Genomic DNA, 19066 nt, shown 5'->3' with positions numbered 1-19066 from the left:
GTGGAGATGAAGAGGCCTGTGCAGGATAAGACTAGCTTGGAGAGGTACTTCGAATCAGTCCTCGGACTGCAAACAATCGCGAGGTCGATAACCACAACACGTGGAACGCAACACTTTAATACATTATCATTAAAAAGATCAGTCAGTATTTCTGTCCGCGATATGATATTGGAGGTTGTTGCTGACTTTTCGCTCATGGTGTATATGGAGCGTAAGTTTAGCGTCGGTTTCCCCCTGAACAGAGAAAGGTAATTACTATTTAAGGCGTTTGGAAATATTTCGTTTGGTGAGAGCCTATTTTTTCTTTTTTTTTTGGAACACATCTTTCCTTCTGATTCTCCAGCAGTTGCTGTTGCATGTTGATGTCTACCGTCTGAGAGTCTGCGTAGTGATAAGCTGTTTAAATATGCAACCTTAGTTTTCAACCTTCAGTTATCCGCTTCAATTCGGATTTTATGGTTGGTTGCCCCACTGTGAACATATAATAAATATAGAGCGAACGGTGGTTGTGCTCTGGAGAAACTATACTTTCACAGCAAAAGTAATGTATCTCCAGAGCCAGAATTGTTATATGGCCTCTACGTCCGAGCCACGATGTGATCTGGATGGGCATTAAGTATGTCAGATTTGCATGGTAGACACACGCGTATCTCATGTGATCCTTGAAATTTTCGTGACGTAAGGAGTATTCCATGAAGTTCCGCGACTGCAGCAGGATTATGTCGACTTCTTGCCACGATATTTCGGTTGACAACCATTCAGCAATCTTCAGGTTAGTGTTTTGCGCTGGAGGTTGCTAGTTTACATCTCTAACCTCATACCAGACATTGGCGCGTAGACGAATGCACAAATGCAGCTGCTACACAAGCTATTTATGTCGTGTTTCACGCCCTCTTCGAATACTGCTCTACCTCTGCCGCGCAAGCGGATGCGTATTGGTGATATTTTACTACATGCTCTCTCTGATGGAATGTGCACTAGCGGAATTAAAAATCAGATGTCAAAATTAATACAATGAACTACCGCTAAACGTGTAATCAGAAAATGTTTTCATTCTGAAGTTGAAAGCCACCATCATGATCGGTTCGGCAAAGGGCGATCTGGGATGGCGGTGGGCTGGAATCTACAGAATCAAGATGCGTCGAACATGAATGGTCTTTCGTAGCCCAATATATCAGTCACAGCCGACCACTGTATCCCCATACGACGTTCCCTGGATCTCTACGAGATCCTTCTGCGATTTAATAATTAATGAATCAGTGCAAATACGTCTGGTGGAAAATCTTATCATCGTGATGGCGGCTTTCATCTGGATACGGCATGGGATCCGGTCATTTCTTTAATTTCTTCAGAAAACTGGCATTTTACGACTAACGACACGTCTAGAGCCAATTTTATTGATTTTGATAACTGAATTTAATGCGGCGTGTGCGCATTCCGACAGACACCGCGATGTAGTATCACCATTACATATGCGCCTGCGCGCCGTACATGGAGCAATATTCGAAGACTGTGCGAAACTCGACAATGTCGCTCTTGTAGCGGCTGCCATTGCGAAGCGTCTCCGTGCCAATTTTTGGTATAAGGTTTGCGATGTGAACTAGAAACCTCCAGTACAAAAACACTCATCTGAAGACGGCTGATTGGTTGTCAGCCAAAGTATGGTGGCAAGAAGTGCACATCATCCGGCTGCAATCCCCAAACGTCTTCGAACACATGCGTATCCGCCCCCTCATGTATTATTTACATCATATTTTTAGATATCGGGGCGTATGACAGGCACCGTAAGTATGGTACTTGTGTAGGCTCTTCCTAGTGACACCATCACTGCTTGAAAATCTGACTTAACAAACTTCATGTATAAAGCCTGTTCCAGTCCACCGGTCTCTTACACCACTGCACCCAAAACAGATATGGGTGTGTCCATCAATGACATAGCGATGTTGAAGGAAGTTACATGGTTCAAAGGATATCACAAGCCAAAATACAGCCTCACTAAACGCCCAAGCAGTGATGTTCCTCAGAATATTTATATGCCTGATCTGTACTCTTGTTTCGTTACCTGTAGTGTATGTATATACACGAACTATTTGATAATTTCACAATAAAATCGAAAGGAATATCAGAGTACTGGTATCGGAAGTATCGATAATTCTGGGGAAAATAATAATACACTACTAGTGTACAAAATTAAAACCTATGTGTTATATTATTAGTATACAGCATAATATAGCGAATTAGTGAAAATTTCATGCTTTTTGTAGTCTACAACAAATATACCAATTTCAACAACACATAGCAGTAATATCGAATATGTACGCACTGTTTTGGAAATGGTGTTCGAGTACTTAAATAGACTGATGCAAACAAACCACAATTCCCCCCGCGCTACCTTTTATTCCGAGCAAGATTTGTGTTAAAGATATGCACAAATACACAGCACTCAATGTCTTGCGATAGTATCCGTGCCGCTGCTTTTGTTGCAGTATTACAGAGGTATCTATAAAATATTAGATATTGGTATTGATAACAAAGATCGTACCGAATTTGGTTCTGGAACAACCTTACAAGCAGCGCAATTTATTGTCACACACATACCGAGTAGCCGCACCACGCGAGGTTGCGCTTTACTCTTACTCAGGAATGAGAAGGGAATCTAATTCCTGTCCGGCCATATAGACTTACGTTTTCCTTAGTTTCTTTAAATCGATGAAGGTGAATGCCGCGATGGTCCATATCAGAACGATACGCCCATTTTTCTTCCCCATCTTTGTCTTATCTTTGAGCTCCATTGGTAAGAACATTGTTGTCCACAGGGCATTGAACTCTACTCTACCTTTCCTCCATGGACAGTACGTAGCAGCCCGTTTCGCCCTCATAATGGAGGGGACATGTCGTGGTGGGACCGCTGTAGAGTCATACTGATGGATGATCGTTCGAACGCCGATCGCAACTAATGGACATTGGTCGCAGCCGGGTCGAAGACACGCATATCTCGCTCGCTCAGCATCCCAGATTCGTTCAGCAGGAATGAGGCCATTTGGTCTGGGGACTACAGAAACACCGTCATACCTATGACGTGTTCCACGAACCGTTCTGTTAATTCGGCACTAAAAAGGCGATCAATGATCTTTTCAGTTCTGACAATGGGATATTTACCCCACACTTCTGGTGATAACATAAGGCTGGAACTGATAATTAGTACGATAGCGGAGCTGGTATGAGTCTAGAACTGGTTATAACCTATTTGATGACTTCAGGTTACGCAATTGGGCGAGTTTTATTCATTGTCCTATCCATGCACTTGGATGTGGTACCTTCAACACCATCCCCCTTTCCCCCAAGGCCTGCCCACATATTTGTGTTACTGTCGGTACAAGCCAAGAACCAGTTATATCTTGTTTAATCCACTGATAAGAACTTCCAGTATCATATTACAGCTGAGGCAGTTGGACGATTTACATTCAATGTCATCTACCCCCCCCCCCCCCCTCTCCACGCAATTAGGGTACTGCTAGTAAGAGATCACAGCTGGTTAAATCTGGTATAGTACACTCATACGGGCTTCTGCTGGGAGAACTTAAATCCCCTATTACCCATGCCCCCCCCCCCCGCCCCACCCACATCAATAAGATTCAAACATCCCACCCTCCCTGGGTTTTACAACTAGAGCACTTGATTGGGTAACTTCGTTTTTGAGCTGTGTAACGAAAGTAGAGGATCAGGGTGTGGCTACTTGTTTATAGAAAGTTAATTTTACTGTAATAACGTTAAGTCACATCACTTGAAGTCTGGGAAGACGACAGAATATTCATTAGTAACAAAATTTATTATTGCTATGTGAATTTGGTAATTCTAGGGGCCACCTCAGATCCAACAACAAGCAACACAGAAGTACTCTAATTTTCCACATTTTTGCTGTTTTTCGTAATTTTCCCCTCAATTTAGCCTTTTTGCCTCATTTTTCAACAGCCTATATGTAGATGTAGAAGAATATAATTCATCTTACCGCAAATTACTGCACTGAATTTTTCAAAAGCACTCTCATGTTAAGACTATTAATGTTAAATAAATACTACAAGCCGATTTATAAACAAATTATTAACATTTAACAGCAAATATGCTCTTGTTGAATCTCTGTTTAACATTTAAACAGCACAGTTTGCTAGATAAACAGAAGGAACTTTTGCTACGTGGTAGTGTACGCATTCTCCAACAGGTAGAATATAATGAGCCACGGTACGGTCTCGGTAAGTAAAAAATTTATGGTGTCATAGCAAAAATTCTGACGCTTATCGATTACCAAGGCGCACGTAAATATGGTACGTGTAACAAACACTACACTGCGAAACACACAAACCTAGATCACGAGCAACTCAGATAAGTACGGGTCAAACGCGACCAGTAAGCCGCCTGCAAGATATGCAACACTCCGAGCGCTGACGAGGACATTTTGTACGTGAACAACACGGAAGCCGGCAAACAAGCAACGACCGCGATATTCGTACGCGACCGTCTTGGTTGCTGGTGGAAAAAAGACACTTGCGGAACGAGGAACTCCGGAAGGACCACCCCGCGTTCGGTAATTATGGCAAATCGGTCGTAAACTACAGAAAAATGTGGACGGTTATGGAGATAAGCATCAAGCACTCGCCTCTTTTGTCTCTGGACCAAAAGGAACTTAGCTTCCCCCAACTATTTTGCTTTTAATACTACAGAAACTACATGGCCGATATCACTATCAGCTTGCTCTCCCAGGAGGAATTAAGTAGAGTAGGAAAACAATTAATTACAACAACAATATTTTAAACAAAAACGTTGTATTATTAGAGTGTATGTCACTATAAGACTCGTATATAACTATGGAAAGATCTGAAGTATTATTCAAATTCCCGCCGCCCAACTGAGACTGTGCAAAGGCCACAGTCCAGCAAAAATAAACTATTTCTACCTGCCAAGTCACTGACGCTCCGAGGCTAACCACACATTTGCCGCTAAACTATAGATGTAGATGTAACCGTAGACAGCTGCAGCGTTCATACGACGTCTGGCGATAGGACGAGACAAAAAACATTTTGCCGACACTCAGCCAACAACATTCAAGATGCACGTATAAAAAATGCGGAACCAAACGGTTACGTACAAGGACCCGCAGATTTATGCAAACGCTACAGCCGGCACCGCCGATGACGCCCTCACCCGCCTTCGACCGCCGCCCCTCACCACCACCACCATCACAGGAAATAGCACCGAAGCCACAGTAGCCCTAACACATCTCCAAAGGAACACACTACTATGGGAAACTACTCGTACCAACACACCCATATACGCTACCTACGGAATTCAAATTGCGGAGACCACGCACTCATTAGCTTTCAGCAACGGTCAGGCAATGGGCGAATAACAACTCGCAGCTGTCTCCCCCTCCACGTTCTGTCCGCTCTCTGGGCACGTCAACCGGCTAGAGATGGAAGTCACACCCACACTTATTTATTCTCACTCGCAGGCGGAAGGTGAAAACGTGATGAGACGACACCGACCTAAGCACACTGCAGCAGCGCTGTATTAAACACACTCTACTATTCTTTTTTATAAATCGATCTAACTCTCTGAGAACCATGTGGAAAGGATGGAAACACGTATTTCTTTGGTGTTTATTTCCTTGCTTTGAATTTGTGTTTCTTAGCGTTCTGTAGCAGTAGAAATATTTCACTGTTTGCGGAAATGTGAAAATACTGTAACACATTCCTTAGGCACCAACACGTGAGCGAAAATGGGAAGCCCTGGGGAGAAAGTGCCATTCACTTTGTGAAATCACTGTTGAGAAGCTGACTACAGAACAACGCTACCAACGCCGATGTATATTTCGCAAAATGAACACGAAGCGGGCTCATACACAGGCGTGTAGACAGTGGTTTTTATCCGTCTATTTTTGTGAGTGGTACAAGGTGTCATCCACTATGCACCATATGGTGGTTTGCGTAGTACGTATGTTCTAAAATTTATGGGAGATGTCACGATAAAGTGACCAACTTACACTTAAAATTAAAAAAAGCATTATACAGATGGAGTAATCTGAATATGGGTAGAGAGGTGGTGTATGTCTTTCATATAATAACTAGATATATGAGAGGGAATGGCGCTACATATGCTTTGTTAGTGGGAAGACGTTCTAGAGAGACGTGGTGGCAAGACAAAATTGTCTTATTTACCACTAGTTGTTTGTTTGTGTTTGTGTGTGTGTGTGTGTGTGTGTGTGTGTGTGTGTGTGTCTAGTCAATAAATAAGAAACAGTATTTTTCATATTACCTAGTAATACTTCGATGTTCCCCACCATAAGATGCTATTGTGGTGTAAACTGGTAGATAGCAATTCGATTGTTAAACATTGTACCATATATAGGAATGTGTGATGAAAAACAGAAAATGTTATGCACCAAGTCATTCTACCTCAAGTCGTTTTATTACTGTGGAGTGTGAGTTGGGTTCTGAATGCTGTAGTATTCTCTCTCAATAAATGCGAGCTGCAAGTCTTGTGTATTTGGAATCTTAATATACTTCGATGCAATGTGACGTGGCGCGATGTCATAAACAAAAAGCAACACACATTGGTCACACACTGCTGCTGCTGCTGCTGCTGCTACAGAAGAAATCACGACAAGTTCGCTGATAGAAGATAAAAGGTCTTTGCACAACGCGGGTAGTATACATTTTATCTACACGACTTAAAATTAAGAACTGATACAACTGCTCAGCATTTGTAGATTTTTTGCAATGTTTATCATAATTTTGATTTTTTTCAGTTGTTCTCTCCGGCTGTGTGGGTGGTGGAGAATTTACATCTTTCGACAAACAAACGATGGACTGTTTCGGAGGATAGTTGGCGCACATGAGGCGGATGTCAGTGTGGTCAGCGCTAATTTATTCGTATTGTATCCCTCTTGTGCGGAAGGTTAGGCCTATCAATGCTGATTCAGCGGGGTCACTGGGTAACGTTATCTGTCAGTCAGCAAATGCATGTCGTCAGCGTATGGTTTTCACGTTTTAGTTTTACCACGTCGCGTTATTATATTTTTAAATAAACAAATACACTTTTGATATAAACTGGAACTGGTGGACATCAAAATGAGTGTTAAAAAAGCTGCCGAGACATTTTAGCCACCGTCTACAACACACAATGGTTCTTAAAGCAATACTGCATGTGAGTAAACGGTGTCTGACATGTGGGGGATCTAATACACACAATTATCTGTGTGGTTGTTGTTGTTGTAGTCTTCAGTCCAGAGACTGGTTTGATGCAGCTCTCCATGCAAATATATCCTGTGCAAGCTGCTTCATCTCCCAGCACCTACTGCAACCTATATCCTGAATCTGCTTCTTGTATTCATCTCTTGGTTTCCCTTTACGATTTTTACCCTCCACGCTGTCCTCCAACACTAAATTTATTATCCCTTGATGCCTCAGAATATGTCCTACCAACCAATCCCTTCTGTCTGTTTATAGTTTCAGTTATTTAACATAGAAATCGATTACAAGAACTTGTACTGTTGATGCACTCACTCATATAAAATAATGTACTTCCAGACATTCACTACTCCAGAGGATGTGTAAGTGTATTGAAGACTGAAGTCTAGATTGTCCATATTGTTTTGTGAAAATTAACACCTTAGTTCTATTGTACTTCCAGACATTCACTACTCCAGAGGATGTGTAAGTGTATTGAAGACTGAAGTCTAGATTGTCCATATTGTTTTGTGAAAATTAACACCTTAGTTCTACTAAAAAGAAAGGATATCAAATTCATCCACACATTATGACGACCCTTCACGCTAGGCTAATATTATCATGTTCTTTTGTAAGTTGCCAGGGTTGGGCAGTACTGTTCATGTAGGAGCGGCATATCGCATTTTTTTTAGAATTGGGCTTGATATTTTAACAAATATACGTCAATAAGTATGCGTTTTGGTGTTTACAGAGTAACTAAGGAATACAAAAATCACTATCATGTTGCTTGTCATTGCTGGATCCACTCTTGGACCCTATCCCAGACCCTGAGTTAATGCATTACAGCACATACAAAACCGTGGAACTGGATTGCAATTACAACCACTCTTAGAAGATATAACCAGATGTGGTGTCAAGTTCAGTAATTCCATCTTGTGTAAATGAGTTGGGGTTGGGTTCTTTGGGGGAGGAGACCAGACAGCGAGGTCATCGGTCTCATTGGATTAGGGAAGGACTGGGAAGGCAGTCGGCCGTGCCCTTTCAAAGGAACCATCCCGGCATTTGCCTGGAGGGATTTAGGGAAATCACAGAAAACCCAAACCAGGATGGCCGGACGCGGGATTGAACCGTCGTCCTCCCGAATGCGAGTCCAGTGTGCTAGCCACTGCGCCACCTCGCTCGGTTGTGTAAATGGAATGGGACTATGACTGGTCGAAGACTTGAAGAAAATAGGTACCAACAACTGCAATTTTATTTAGTTACCAGTTTCGGTGCCTCATTGACACCATCTTCGGGCTTCTATATACCAAACCACTCAAGTCATCCAGTCATTTGTGTTATCATCCCTATAATAACACACTACATCCAACTGGTTTCCATACACTTTTGAAAACTTCTCGGTCGACATGGACCATTGTCGGCTCTAGCGTTCGATGTGTTAAGGTCCGATGTCTACAGAGAAGTTTTTAGAAATCTGTAGAAACCATCTGGATGTAGTGGTCCTATAGTAACACAAACGGCTGGATGACTTACATAGTTTCGTGTTTAGGACCTGAATTAGATGAAACTGATGCACTGAAACTGGTGGCTAAAAAAGAAAGGATATTTAATAAAATTTCGTCTGATGGTAACTTTTCTTCGAGAATGTGGTGTCTGCTTGCCTCTTACACACAGAGACTTTTGCTACTGGTATGAAAAGTATCATCAACAAGAGGTATTTTTCTGCTGACAGACATTCTGGTCATACTGCTACGCGAAACACATTCCGATATTTATCGTACACATGTACGAAGCCGGCCGGAGTGGCCGAGCAGTTCTAGGCGCTTCAGTCTGGAACCGCGCGACCGCTACGGTCGCAGGTTCGAATCCTGCCTCGGACATGGATGTGTGTGATATCCTTAGGTTAGTTAGGTTTAATTAGTTCTAAGTTCTAGGGGACTGATGACCTCCGCTGTTAAGTTCCATAGTGCTCAGAGCCATTTGAACATGTACGAACATTAAGACTGACTGATCTGAGATCTAAGGCAGCACAGTCTGGAGAATCATGGTAAATACATATAGGTTGATGGGTGCCTTGTGTTGAAGCACACACACTGAACAGCCAAAATATGTCCACCGCCCACAGCGAAACTGGATGCCGCTTGATAGGATTGAGCGCACGTGACGCACGTGACACTGACGGTGGAAATCCATTGAGATAACCGACTTCGACAAAGGGCAGATTACTATTACGCACAGCCTGTGAACGAATATATCTCGACAACGACGAAGCTGATCGAACGTTCACATGCTACTGCCATGAGCATCTACAAATACCGGTAGAAGGGCAGTGAAACTACCACTACGCGTTAAATGGTTGGACATCCACGGCTCTTCACAGAACATCGGGTTCACAGGCTTCTCTGCTCTGTGAATTAGGATAGATGGTGATCCGTGGCATCTCTGCCAAAAGAGCACAATGCTGGTGCACGCACAAGTGTTTAGGAGCACCCCGTTCATTGTACATTGTCTTCGGGCGAGTCAAGCTTTTGCTACACTAGGCTGCTGGTCGTCTCCACGAACACTATCATCTAGGTGGACGGTGGCTCGAAACCTGCAGTGCGCTACAGACGCAGGCTAGTCGGAGCTGTATTACGCCATGAAAAACATAGCATGGGAGCTGTGGTAGTAATCGAAAAGACGCTGACAGCTGCATCGCTCCATGTTTGATGTCTTCCCCAACAGCGATGTCATTTTTCAGCAGTATAATTCTCCGTATCTCTGAGCCAAAACCGTGCTACAGTGGTTTGAGGAGCACTGTAGTGAACTCACGTTGTCTCGTCGACCAAATTCGCCTGACGTAAATCCTACGTAACCCATCTGGTCAGCTATCGGGCACCATTACCATGTATGCGTATCAGCGATCCATAATTTACGCGAATTACATGACCTGTGCGTCGACTTCTAATGCCAAAACCTCCAAAAATTCACCCAGAAACTGTCGGATCTCTGATACGCAGAATCAGTGATCTATTTCATTCGAAAGATGGACATACAAGCTATTAAGCAGGTGGGTCTGTATGCCCGTGTTTAATTACACAAGCTATCGAACAGCAGTGTCTGTAGTTCTACTGTAAATTGTATCTTGGTGAAACTGGATGACAGGCTATTCACTGTAAGCAAATTACATTTTAAAATCTGTACGAAATGCATATGCGTTACAAAAATGTGGGTTTAATGAGACATTTGTTAATAGTGGGAGGGGGTGGATGACTGGCTATTCACCTACGTGGAAATCTATTCGTGAGGTACCTGCTATAAAACTAAGACTGGGTTGGGTGATACTAGGAAACATGTTTATTATTTACAATTATGCGTCCGCAATAATGGGTGGCAAAAGCTCTATCTTCCATGAGGTTTGTGCTCTTGTTACGAATATGGAAAAATCCAGCGATAGTCATTGTCTCCATGACGTAAATCAAAGTAAGAAGAATAGCTGTACTTATTTGTAGCAACGGAGAGACTGGACTGCTTGCTGGCAAAGACATGGAGCAAAGGTCTTCCTCATACCTAAAGGAAACGCTTCGTCGAGCACACTTAAATCATTACCTATTAAACCACACATACACACACACATAGTTCTGCAACTTGTCTACATGGAAGTGCTACGAGCTCTGAAGTTGGTCATGTGTTCAAGACGTTATTTCCAGTCACGACTCCTAAAATATAATTCGTATTGGCACTACAGACAAAACAATCGCATAATGTGAGTGGTTGGTTCATATTGTTTCAGACTTGTGTGTTAGGCGCTGCTTTAATGCTACAAAATGTAAGAGATCAGGAAGTGTGTCACAGATCCATTACACTGTGTTAACACCTTCGCTGCGGCATCGGTGCAGGCGCGCAACTCTCCAGTGCGGCCCGGCAACGTGCGAGTGCAGGCCGGTAACGCTCCGAAACGGCAGGTACCGCTCGTAGCCGACGCTCCTAAGCACACCTGAACTACAGGATGACGTCAAGACCTTGTAAGATCTGTAGGATCATGTTCTATACCGACTTAATGATGACACCTTAGATGCATTACTTCAAATAAGCTTCGACTGTATTGTGGCCATGTTTTGAAGTCTGTTTGCTGTCTGACACCTATAGGGGTCACACAGGAGTCATTCAAATGTTCATTAGCTGCCATTACGAACAATATACGTTCGATAACTGACCACACAAAACGAAAGTTTACACGCTATGATGCTAGCTTAGACACTGCAACTAGACTGAGTAATCCGACTGGCTCATGGCTTGTTGTGACGCTTAAAAAAAAAGCGTCAGCCGCAGCGAAGTGTTAATGACGATATACTCTCATATAATACCCATGATAACCCATCTGATCAATCTAATCTATAATTATTTACCACTTACAAACCATGTTTTGGGAAATGATTCGGATAAAAAAAATGGTTCAAATGGCTCTGAGCACTATGGGACTCGACAGCTGAGGTCATCAGTCCCCTAGAACTTAGAACTACTTAAACCTAACTAACCTAAGGACATCAAACACATCCATGCCCAAGGCAGGAGTCCAACCTGCGACCGTAGCGGTAGCGCGGTTCCAGACTGTAGCGCCTAGAACCGCTCGGCCACTCCGGCCGGCGGATTCGGATATTCGTGGTGCGATATGTTAAAGCATCTGGTTATGAGATTTACTTGTCTGCCAGAAACCGTTACCAGTTTGGATTAATAGACGCATTACGTAATTATCACTTTAGCTACCTTAAACGTATGTTCAGTAAAAATTATCCAGAAAAGGTTCAGAAAAACTACGTTCTAGCTACTCCACGGAAGTGTATTTTACTGCGGATGTAAGAAGCCACACCAGGTTTACATATTCTGAACCACTATTGGACTGAATGACGAGACAGAGGCTCACTAAATCTCCACGAATTTAGCATATTCTCCATACGTCTTTTTATGTCTCTGTAATATAGGTAATGCATATAAATTGGTGATGTGATCATGACATCCCTCCTTACATTTTTCCTTAAATTGTTAGAAAACACATACTCTGCAAACCACTGTATGGCGCTTGGTAGATGGTACCTTACTCAAAATATACGTTGGCACTGGTAGTGTTCTGCAGTCAGTTACAAGTCTAAGTTCTCTGTATTTTCTTAACAGTGTTTTTGTGAAAAGAGCACCACCTTTCCTCCAGAGATTCCTGTTTGAGTTTGTGTTGATCGAACCTGCCAGTAACAAATATAGTATTAGGTAACTGATTTACAGAAAGCCTTCTACAATGTTAGCCATTAGTACCAAAAGACTGTTTCAGTACTTTCACATTTGCGCTGGTAACGAAAGACTCTTGCTGTTACCAAAGTGCAGTCTGCATCCTGACAAACCGCCAACTAAGAAAGTTTAAATCCAAGGTAACGAAAGCCGAGGAGATAAGCGTTTATAACCTCCTTTATATGGTTCTCCATGAATTAGAACAATATGTAATAAAGGATATTAGAGTATGTTTCATGCAGCATTGCAGCAGCTCGCTTTGGTTGGTGTTGCCTTATATAGAGTTCTTATGTTCTACTTGCGAGCGGTAAGCAAGCGCGGGCTTTACTGCTATCTCATGCCGTTTGACGTGCCTAGGGAGTAGACAAAAAGTGAAGGGAGAGACTTCTGAGAGTCGTTATTTCCTCATTGCCTGACCGTTACTGAAAGCCAATGAGCGCGTGGTGTCCGTAGTATGAAGATCGTCGGTTGCTTGTAAGGGTGAGCTGGTAGCTCCTCGTGTAAGTGGGTTCCTATGGAGATGTGTTAGAGCTAATGTGGCTTTGGTGCTATTCCCTTTGCTGGCTAGAGATTCGCTGTGATGGTGGTGGCGGTGGCGCGTGGGACCGAAAGGGCGGGGTGTCGGCAACATGGGTGTAGCACTTACGGAAATGTGAAGCTCCTTGTACATATTTATTCGGTTCTGTATTTTTCCACACCGACACCTTTCAAATGTTGAGTGAAAATAACGATTTTTTTTCTCGGCTTGTACGCACATGGCATGTGAACGCTGCAGCTCTCTACAGCCACATCTATAATTAAGTACATTGCAACGAACAGTCAATTACTTGGTAAGTAGAAAGTTCATTTTTGCGCACTACAGTAATTGCTCGGTGTCATCTGGGTGCCAGGGACGTATATATATTGTGTGGTAGTAGGTTAATTATCTTCTTACTCTTCTTTTTCTGCCTGGGTGCACTGACTGACCAAGAGTGATATTGCCTACGTAGTTTTTGTAGTATTAAAAGCAGGGTGATTAATATTGATCCAGAGAGAAAGGAAGAAAGTGCACGGCACTTATGTGCTGAACTGTCTACATATCTCCGCCGACAGATTACAACCTTGTTTGCCATTATCACCACCGTGGGCGGGCTTGTCCTCCCCGAGTTCTTGATTCCGGAACAGTATCTTTTTGACAGGAACCAGCACGGTCCCTCCAGAGACGATTACGCTTGAAGTACCGCAAATTTCTAGGCTATTGCTGGGTCGTTGGCCGCCAGATTCTACGTGTCAATGCTCAAGTGTTGCATATTCCACAGGTCGCGTTCGACCTGCATTTATCCGGTGAGTTCCTCATAATCTAGCTGTGTATTTGTAGCAGTACAGTATTTGTTAAACATGCTATATTTACCTGCGCCTTGGAAATCGGTAACATCAGAATTTGTATTACGACATCATAAATTTATATTTACCGAGATCTTACCGTGATATCATAGTGTTTTCCAACTGGACAACGCGCACACTATGACGTCATATACACTAGAAATGTGTGGCTGAGATAGCAATAGTTTATTTTCTTTATCTCTCAAACTGTGGTGTTTGACATCTGTAGTCTTTGCGAGGGCGTATTTGTTGTTAAATAATTGATCTGCAATAAGAGCGTATATATTTTTCTACGTTACACATAGGCTATGGAAAATATGAAAAAAATGGTTAAATTGAGAAAAATGTGGAAAAATGGTAAAAATGTAGACGAACATGAAAAATTAAAATACTTACTTGTCTGCCTGGTGCGATATCTGCTGGCGCCTCAATTGACGAAATTCGCGTATTGATATTAAATTTGTTATTAACAAATACCATCGTTCTCTCCTAGATCACGAGTGATGTGACTTAAAGTAATCACATCAAAATTAATTTGTTATTAATTGACAATCATGGTCTGATCCTCTGCCTCTGGTACACAGTTCAAGAACAAAGACACTCACTGAGGTGCTGCTGTTATAAAATGAAGGAGGGGAGGGGGGAAGAATGGGTTCTCCCCAGAAGTCCTTTATCAGTGGATTATACCATATGTAATCGGTTCTGTGCTCGTGTGCTCGTACCGGCAGTACCCCGAGTGCATGGGCAGCCTGGAGGGGGGGAGGGGGGGGAGGGGGAGGGGAGTATGTACCACACGTAAGTGTGTGGGTACGACGGGGGTTCCACTGGGTGACACTGAATGTAACCCGCCCAGCTGTATAACGTGACACTGGAAATGACATCAAACCGGTTATAGCGGGTTCTTAGCTTCTATCAGACCAATTATTCTACAATTTATCATTTACAGCGTTATCTTACCACCAGACGTGCAGGGTACCTATCCTTCTTGCCCTGTCCTCACACCCGTAGTGCTATCCTACTCTAATGTGGGGGGTACAACAATGACCTGGCACATAAAAGCGTACTGCCGGAAAAAAAAAAAAAAAAAATATTTAGTCAACCTCATGGACATTGTAACTTTACTGACAAGTGATATGACAGCAAGTACCCCCATTATTATGAAATTACCACCACTACCTCCTCCTCCTCCTCCTCCTCCTTCTTCTTCTTCTTCTTCTTCTTCTTCTTCTTCTTCTTCAGCCTGGCTCCACACCTTTTAATGGGCCTTCGCCTACTCTAGGACAACGTTCCATTCGTCTCTGTCCAATGTCTTGCGTATCTCCATCCTCTGACACCAATAATTTTTAGTTCGTCTTGTATGCCATCCAAGTATCGAAGCCTTTGTCTTCCCCCGCTTGAGTGCCACTGGCTTTTATAGCAGTGCTCCTTCGGTGGGTTCTCACGTTGCACAAGAATAACATGGCGACCCATTTCAGGTGGTTTATTTTAATGACCTTTATCACTTCAAGATCTTTATATGATCTGTAGAATTGAAACTTGTATCGTCTGTGACAGGCTCTACCTTCGTTAGTCGCCCCTTTCCATTTTGCGCATCTTCTTTCTTTCGAAACATCTTATTAGCTCTTCACATTGTTGTGCCGTGTGCAGGTTTCTGGACGTATTGCACTTTGTTCTCCTGGGCAGATTTCTGGACTTATGTTGTGGAGTCCGCCCATAAAAGCATTTATTCGCTAGGTGGATGCGCCACTTTACATCCACATTAATTTCGTCCTGCAATGTTTGTTGTGTTCGTAGACTGACAAATTCACTAACAGGTTCCATTTGCATCTAGTCAATTTCTAGCATCATTTTTGGACCTGGTCGTGTAATTCACATATATCTCGTTTTACTGATGATCACTTCCACTCCCATTTCGATTGCTGCTGTCATCAGTGCCCTATACGTTTCCTCAGCAGCTAGTTCTGTTCTTGCAATGAAATCCACACCATCTGCATCATTATAATGTCTATTGTGCCTCTTGTGATGATTCGAGCTGACCTTACTACGGTCTGTACTGCTATATTAAAGAGCACTCACCAGAGTGCCTCAGTCCACAGTCACAAAACTATATTAAATTTCCTTGTATCGGTAGTTTATGTTCTACTTTTCCCACAGTCAAACTAAAGAGCCGTATTACCTGTTGTTGGCGTTAACAAGCTTATTTCTTTTTATGGTATCAAATGCTGCTTTAAAATCGACAAATATATGATGTGTTTCTATAGTGCATTCCCTCGTTTTTTCCAATATTTGCCTCAGGGTGGTCAGTAGTTGATTTGCCTGATCTGAAGTCTGCCTGATATCTCTCGGTTACTTTTTCTGCGCAAGGTTTTACACAAATACAAAGCAAGACGAAGAATATTTTATATATAGTGTTCAGTAATGTACACCGCCGTTTGTGAAAAGTGCAACACCGAGAAGGAATTACTCGAATAGCGCCACACTTGGTGGAAGTGGCGACGGGTGTGCAAGCAATACGTGATAGTTTCGCAGCGAGATGGGGTACACGTAGGCCGAGCAGAGCCCTCTCGTGTCGTTCCGACAGGGTCGGTGTTCCAACAGGGTCGGTGTTGCGCTTCGTGTAGTCGGTGCAGAGCTGTCACCCATGGTGGAAGCAATACAGTGAGTCCCATATGCCTCGTCGAAGTCAAAGGGAGGGGTTGTCATACTGCAACATTTCGGCTCGCACAGGGCCTGCTGATACGACAGTGATGCATGTGTGGAAGCAGTGGATAGAGGAAGGTCGTACGCAGCGACGAGCGGGAACTGGACCACGCAACATGACCACAGCACGGGATGATCATCATATTGTCCGCATGGCCATTACGGACCGTACAGTGTTGGCTCGTCGCTGGAGCACTGCAACAGGTGTGAACTTGTCTGCATCGACGGTTCGTCGCCGTCTGCTGCAGGTTGGACTGGTTGCACGCATGCCATTACGTCGGCTATCATTGTCCAGAAACCACAAGGTCTCCAGCTGTAATGGGCACGTGAACAGTCACTGAGGTGCTGAGTGGCAACATGTAATCTTTTCGGATGAGTCCCGCTTCCTACAGCGATGGCCGCATACGCGTACGGCGGTGAGCGCAACCTGGAAGGCTGTGCACTGTGGAGTGACATAGCGGACAAACACCAGTTGTGAAGGTTTGGGGCGCCATTGGTAACAACAATCGATCTCGCCTCGTACGTGTTGTGGGCACTTTGAACAACAACCGGTACAGAATGGAGGTTGTGAAGCCTGAGGTACTCCCCCTGCTTCAGGCATCTCCATAGGCCACATTTCAACAGGACAATGCCCGGCCAAATATTGCGAGGGATGTACAGGCCTTCTTCGAAGAGCGACGGGTATCATTGCTTCCCTGGCCTGCACGTTCGCCAGACATGTCGCTCACCGAAAATGTCTGGGATATGGTTGGTCAGCACCTGGTGCGCCACTGTCCTCCAGTAACCGGTGGGCTCGGATACAAACTGCGAGGAGGGATATCCCTCAGGAACGTATTCAGAACCTTATTGATTCGATGCCACGGCGTATAGCAGCTCTAATTCCAGCGCATGGTGGCCACACGACATGCTTAATAGTAGGGCTCAAAGGACATGTACAGATTTGAGAAGGTAATCATTCGTTACTTGTCACGTACCTAACCTGTGGCATTAAATAAACTGAATTCATTTGTTTCCTTCTTGGTGTTGCGATTTCCGCAAACGGTAGTGTAACTCCTCCATCTCTGTGCATTCCAGGATGTCGCCTGTTTACGTGTAGCACATATTACTTCCATATTCCAGTGATTTGTGATGACTGTTGGCGTCCATATATCTTGGATCAGGGCTTGCAGGCCTCTAAACTAGGTGTTCCCCCCAGACAAGTTCGGCGGGAAAGTTGTTACTGCCAGGTGACTTACCGTTAGCTAGTTTCTTTATTGTTAGCCGAATCTCTTACACCGAGGGCATTCCGATTTCCTCTTCCTCCGCATGTCTGTTTTCAGTTAGTTCCCATACTTTAGAATTCAATAAGCATAAAAATTAATGTGGATGTAAAGCATAAAAATTAATGTGGATGTAAAGTGGCTCATCCACCTAGCTATTAGTTCATCACTTTTCTCTTTACATTATACCCTTCCTAGGTTTATCTACCTTTGTGTAGAATTTCCTGCTTTCATTGGCATTAGTCACTAATTCAATATCCTGCAAGTGCCTTTCGTAAAAGGACTCTCTTCTTTGCCTTCAGAATCCGCTGTCCTGCAGGCCTTTTTTTCTCTCTATAGTCGTTCCAGTAGCATTATTCTTCTCCTGGCCTGCATCGTTTTGTATGCTTCTTACTCTGTTCTTGTTGCAGCCTCACACTCTTAATCATACCATTATTCAATCTTTCTTATCTGCAGCTCAATACCAGTAACTTCCTCTGCAGTAGTACATTTCATTTTTTATTTTATGACAATGCTCATTTATGTTATCAGTACAGTGCTTGAGGATTCCTGTCAATCTATTTTCAATATTAATAACTAGGTTTTCAGCCTTGCTTGGGCCCTTAAGTCCTCAAATGACATACTTATTTTGTCTTTCTTCTTTAACTTTGTTTGTATTTGAAATTCTTCGCTTTATTTTTCCTATGAAGAGGTAATAATCTGAGTCCACATTAGCACCTCAAGCTACGAGAGTCTGGTACATCAGAGCCAGTACTGGTATCTATTAATGTGGTTCGTAGTATTGTTGTCTGGTGAAACCCAGGTCATTTGGTGTATATTGTTGTGCTGGCATCAAGTGCTGTAAACTGTCATGGTACGTTTGCTTTAAAATTTATCACGCTGATTCCACTGTTATTAGTGTCTACACGCAGAGCTGTATTAGCCATTGGTAAGGGAGAAGACCTGCTCCTGTGCTACCTTATCGTTCTTTGCCCAGATGTTCTCGGGGTTCATGAGCTTCGATGTGAGAAACGGAATTAAGTAAGGGAGGATAAGTGGCCTTCTCTTGTATGAAGTCGTATTTCACGCATCGCAACCCCATTTTAACCCCACCGTGGGAGTACATGACAACAAATTTATACCAAATGAAACACACGTTACGGTAAAGGATGCCGCAATAGTCGTATCAATACACAATGTTCCCCCTCTAGCTGCAATGCAGGCATGTTTCCTCGCATGCAAACGATCATGAAAGTGCCGAATGACATCCTGCTATAGACAAAC

Source organism: Schistocerca nitens, chromosome 5, assembly GCF_023898315.1.
Source record: "Schistocerca nitens isolate TAMUIC-IGC-003100 chromosome 5, iqSchNite1.1, whole genome shotgun sequence".
Taxonomy (NCBI): Eukaryota; Metazoa; Arthropoda; class Insecta; order Orthoptera; family Acrididae; genus Schistocerca; species Schistocerca nitens.
This window is presented reverse-complemented; position numbering follows the sequence as displayed.